At 43.7% G+C, this 5,894-nt stretch overlaps 1 long non-coding RNA gene across 1 annotated transcript; it reads right to left on the reverse strand.

Annotated features, from left to right (window-relative positions):
- Positions 1 to 209: 209 nt before the first annotated feature.
- LOC132244816 (uncharacterized) lies at positions 210 to 5,894 on the reverse strand. The gene is made up of 3 exons (XR_009456592.1): positions 3,678 to 5,894; positions 2,527 to 2,682; positions 210 to 969 (listed from the first exon to the last, which is right to left on the reverse strand). It is a non-coding gene; the product is annotated as an uncharacterized LOC132244816 (long non-coding RNA).

A 5,894-nucleotide genomic window follows, 5' to 3' on the forward strand; every position in this document is an offset into this window, starting at 1 on the left:
CAACTGTCTCTGCACATACTGAAGTGTTCTCCGAGATTTATCTAGATGTTAATCAGTGACTCATATTATTGGATGAATAATCAGAGGACAATACAGCACTGCCTATTTCTGAGGTGAAAAAGTGCAAGCTCTGTCTTCACTTCTTTTCCCCTCAGTAAATTCTGACTAACAAAGACTCTTATTAAATCAAAGGGAGACTGCAAGGAACCCACAGAGCAAAGATGCTGTTTATTATGAATCCACCCAGTGCTCTCGCACGCTAAATGCCTGCATTCCAATTCAAAAGAAGAAACAATCATTTTTAAATAACAAATCTGAACTAGTTTCTGAACATCTGATGTGAGGAAATAAAACCTTGTGCTTGTTCTTCCACTGCTAGGAATTGCTGAAATAAAGAATTTTCATTTTTGAAAAAAGTCCACTCATTCTCTTTATCCTTTTTGAGACTTCCTGAAGCAGCAGCTGTTCAATGTGCTTCCCATATTGCTTCTTTCAGTGGAAATTTGCTGCATCCTGGCACTGAAGGTATTTGCAGTACCTAGATATCATTAAGTTTTACCTTCTTTCAGGACAAAACACACAAAGCCAGTGCTCAGTAAAGCCTTGGCCATGGGACTGAGTGTCCTTATGCAGATCTGGAAGACTTCCAGACCTCCTGGTGGCCTCCCTTTCCTTGCCGTTTCTCAATAGACAATGATGTCCTCATGCCCGTGACAGCGGTTTGATCAGCCCATAGTCCATGCACTTCACAAGGCACTCACGAGCTGCGTCAAGAGCATGCTATATTTTGGGGTCATCTTTTTGTTTGCCAACGACTGTCAGGATCTCCAGGAGCTCACTCTCTACCAACTTTTTGGCGAGTTCTTTGTCAGCGCTGATTAGGTTGTAAGCAACAACCAGCCCACGGTGCTGAACATCCACACTGTCCTGCAAGCAGAGCCTCTGCAGGATTTCCAGCCACTGAATTGTCTGAACGGAAGGAAAAAAAAACTGTGAATGACCAACTGGAGATTTTTTATATTATGGGAAAATCTCAGTTAAGAGCACAAGGTTGGCCTGCCACTAGGTAAGGTCCTTTTCAGTGGGGAGAAAGTGGTCACTTAAGACAGGAACAATTGATGCTAGCCCGTGAAAATTTCTCTCTGTTCCCATGAAAGCTCATCCCCCATCAAGCTGTTATGCTAGATGGTGTCTTCTGACTGTAGAATAACAAATTCCTTTTCCTGGAAAAGACCTGGCACAGTTACCACATATGTGGGGCCTTTAACTGATTCTGGAGCTATGTGACCTAAGGGAGCAGGGTAGGGTTACCAGGCTGCTTAAACAGCTGGCATAACCAGACAGCAGGGAACTACATTTACATTTCAAAGCAGAACCTGTAAGGGGTGAGAGACTGGAATACATGAGAAGAGGCAGAGGCAGACAAGATTCTTTGGGTAAATGTGATATCTTTTATTAGGCCAACTAATAGTTGGAAAATTGTTCTTTGCAAGCTTTTATGTGCAAACACCCTTCTTCAGGCATAGGGAGAGAGCCTGAAGACGGGTGTTTGGGCCTAAAAGCTTGCAAAGAACAATTTTTCCAACTATTTAGTTGGTCTAATAAAAGATATCACATTTACCCAAAGAACCTTGTCTGCCTATGTCCTTAGACCAACACGGCTACAACCAACACCCCTGAGAAGAGACAAAGACACTGAATGGATTAGTTGTGTGGGGTATGCAATACATGATGGACTGGACATAAGAAGCATGTTATGATCAAGGCACTCAAGGGGGAGCAGGTGGTGCAAATTCACCTCTAAAAACCCAGGCAAAGATGAAACCTGTGGGATCTCCTCCTTATCATCTAAGATGACCTGCAGATCCCCCGGAGACTTTGAGACATTCTGCCCTCAGGATTATGTAAGAGCTATGCAAGGCTTCCTGTTGTCTCTCTTTGGCTTATTACGTTTCGTTTTAAGTTAGGAGAAGTTGTGTGTGCTGTCACTGTGTCTTACTGGACTGTGTCTTAGCTTGGCAGAATGTTTCTGTTGTCTTTGTTACATACTTGAAATTCCAAATTGCTGTACTCAATTAAACGCTTTCTTCAGAAAACAGACTATTCTTGTTCAAGCATTTATGAATTCAGTGTCACTACCTAAAGTCTAATATTAAAGTCTGGTAACAGTTTGCTTTTGAATCACTGATAGCTAAATTGAGAAATGGAGATATTAGGCCCATGGAAACAGAGGCTGAGCAAGCAGCCTTCATCAACCTGTCTTGCTTTAGTTCTCTGCCCAGGAAAGCACTTTGATAATGTCCTTTAATTCTTCCTGCTTTTCCAGCCAAGCACTTCTGTACTGTTCTGCCAGTCACCTGAACCTGACTTTAGCTATCACCAGTGATTGAAAAGCAAACCTTTACCAAACTTAACATTAGGTAGTGGCACTGAATTCATGAATATTTGAACAAGAATAAATCCAGGTTGCTATGGAGTTGTGTGCTCACACCATTCAGTCTTTGGGAATCAGATTTCACTCCTTACCACTTGAGTCATTTTATAGCAGAGTTTCTTCTGTGCTGCTGTCAGCATGGCCAAAGCTCCCGCAGCTGCTTTCTGGACCGTCTCATCATCCTCACTACACAGTAACACAATCAGCTTGAGTCTGTCATTTCCATCAGCCACAAACCGCTCTTGAACCTGAACAAGAGGGAGTGAAAAGATGGGTAAGCTGAATGAATGGCAAAGCTGATGGGATTTATACTGAAATCATAGCTTCACAAGCCTTCAAATTAAGCAGTTGCACTAGAAATAGCATTCAGACAAGTTACAGGAATTGCCACACTAGATCAGACTTGTGAACCAGGTGATTTGGTATCTTGAATGAAACCGTGGTCAACACTAGAAGCTTCAAAGACAAGTAAAATAAAACCCAATAGGGAGAGGATGTGGATAAGCTACATCCAATCACAGTCTCCCAATAGTTTCAGGTTGTTTTAAACCACAAAAGATAGCATTTACATTATTTCCAAAACATGTGACCTGAAGAAGAATGTCCTGCATTCGAAAGCTTGTCTAACACTATCCCAACTATGCAATTGCTTCAATAAAAGATATCACCCCAAGGAATCCTTTCCTTAAAATATTTTAAGGCACTGAGTTGACTGGGTTAAACCTATTGCAACTCGGTTGCATGACTGCTGCCCTTCATTTAAGATCACTGCAATATGGCATTCAGGGCCTTTATGCAATCAGACATTTGAAAACACAGATCTCCGCCCCCAAAAAAACCAAAACAAAACAAAAAACCCCAAAAAGGAACACGTGAGAGATGGTTTTTCTGGTCACTGGTTTCTGTATCAGAAGCAGCAGAAAAACCAGAGAAGCCGTAGTAGAGTTGAAGCTATCCTCAACATTCCCAAACCTATGACTAGAAAACAGATGAGGGGATTCTTAGGTGCAACGGGTTATTGTAGACAGTGGATCCTGGGTTATGCTGCTTTTGTAAAACCCTTGCAAGCATTTACTCATGATACCACCCCAGAACCCCTCCCTTGGACTCCTGAAGCCAAACAAGCGTTTGTGGCCCTTAAGAAAGCCCTCACTGTTGCTTCCGCTCTTGGACTCCCTAATTATAAGAAACCCTTTACTTTGTTTTGTCATGAATGGGAAGAAATCGCTTTAGGAGTACTCACTCAGCTGCATGGTGAAAAGCATTGCCCAATTGTGTATTACAGCTCTGCCCTTGATCCCGTGGCTGTGGGACTTCCTCCTTGCCTCCATTCACTTGCAGCTGCTGCCTTGTTGGTTGAAAAGGCAAATTCTCTAGTTTTGAGACACTCTTTAACCGTTGCAGTTCCACATGCTGTGATGGCCCTTCTCCTCAAGGGCAAAACTCAGCACATTTCCAATTCCCGTCTTACTAAATAGAGGAAACTTTTACTGTCAGCTGCAAATGTAACCTTAAATCGCTGTTCAATTCTAAATTCTGCGTCACTTCTGCCAATCGCCTCTGATGGTGAGCCTCATAATTACCTGTCTGTCACAACTCAGTTGTTAACCCCTCGAATTAACCTGAAAGACATTCCTATCCCAAACTCTGACCTTGTTTTGTTTGTTGATAGTTCCTGTCTTAGAAATGATGCAGGCAAAATAGTTGCGAGATATGCAGTATGCACTCAGTATGCCGTTTTGGAAGCCTATTCTTCACCCCAAGCTCGTTCTGCTCAAGTTGCTGAACTCATTGCTTTAACACGTGCTTGCATTCTTGCAAAAAATCAAACCAGAACCATTTATACTGACTCTAAGTATGCTTTTGGTGTTGTTCATGATTTTGGACAAACCTGGAAACAAAGAGGGTTCCTCACTTCATCAGGGACCCAAATCAGTCATGGTTGTTATGTAAAAGCGCTCTTAGAAGCTGTTCAATTGCCTTCTGCTATTGCTATTGTTAAATATAAAGCTCATGAGAAACCCGTTGATGATGTCACACGAGGAAATGATCTGGCAGACCATTCTGCCAGAAACGCGGCCCTTTCTGGCCCACAGGCTCCTAACTCTGGTCTTGTTTGTTTTTCAGCAGATCAGTCTCCTTTGGCTAGCCTTTCAAGTCTGGCCCTTCTTCAAAAACAGGCCCCAAAAAAGGAGATAGCTGGCTGGCTGCGTGCAGGATGTTCACTGCACCCCGACTCTCTCTGGCGCTCCCCGGACGGCCGCCTGGTGGCACCTATAGAGCTTTTGCCATATCTTGCTCATTTAACCCACTCTGTGGCCCATAAGAGCAAAGGGGGGATGAGTGCTACAGTACAAAGAAATTGGTTTGCCCCAAATTTTCCTTCCAAGGCACAACAGTACTGTAGCTCCTGTCCCATCTGTTTAGCTCACAACATTGGGCAATGGGTAAAAACGACACCCACAGCCCATCCCCCTCCATGGGGACCATTTGTAAATCTGCAAATTGATTTTGTGCAGCTACTTAAGTGCTGTTCTTATGAGTACATTCTTGTTATTATTGATGTGTTCTCTGGATGGGTGGAAGCCTACCCATGCGTACATGCTGATTCCATCAGTGGAGCGGAGAAATTGCTCAAAGAATTCATCCCTAGATTTGGATTGCTCCTCACAATAGATAGCGACCGCGGCACCCATTTCACAGGGCAGATAGTAAAAAACATCTGCCAAGCACTCAACATACAGCAACACCTACACTGCAGTTATCATCCACAATCAAGTGGTACTTTAGAACATAAAAACTCTGATTTGAAAACGCGCAATTCGAAGATTTGTGCTGAAACAGGCCTCAAATGGCCTGATGCCCTGCCCATTGCTCTTATGCACATTAGGAACACTGTTAACAGAAAACATGGCCTAACCCCTTATGAAATACTCATGGCACGAACCGTGAGGATGCCAGCCACACCACCTGTTGCCCCTCACCAAACAGACCTACAATTAACTGATGAAACTGTACTAAATTATTGCAAGGCATTAATGAAGTATGCCAGGTCAGTTCATTCACAGGTCCAAGAAGCCTTACCTCAACCACCGGATGTTCCCTGTCACAACCTCGAACCAGGAGATTAAGTCTATGTAAAGGTCCATCAACGGAAAAACGCACTTCAACCAAGATGGAAGGGACCTTTCCAGGTACTTCTGACAACTAATACTGCTGTTTGTTGCCAAGGTCACCAAACGTGGACTCATGCCTCGCACTGCAAGAAGGTATCACCTCCATTGGACCCCAAAGCAGCTGAATTCCAACCCAGGTTGGGACCTTTCCCTGAGGCCAAGGACAAAGACCCTCAGGACCTCACTCAGGCAAGTGAGGAGCATCAGGGTGCAAGTGCTAGTAACCTCTCCCCTGCACCCAACACCTCAGCCCAGCCAGATTCATCAGTTGAAGAACAAAGATA

This window comes from Alligator mississippiensis, chromosome 14 (assembly GCF_030867095.1).
Source record: "Alligator mississippiensis isolate rAllMis1 chromosome 14, rAllMis1, whole genome shotgun sequence".
In the NCBI taxonomy this organism is placed as follows: Eukaryota; Metazoa; Chordata; order Crocodylia; family Alligatoridae; genus Alligator; species Alligator mississippiensis.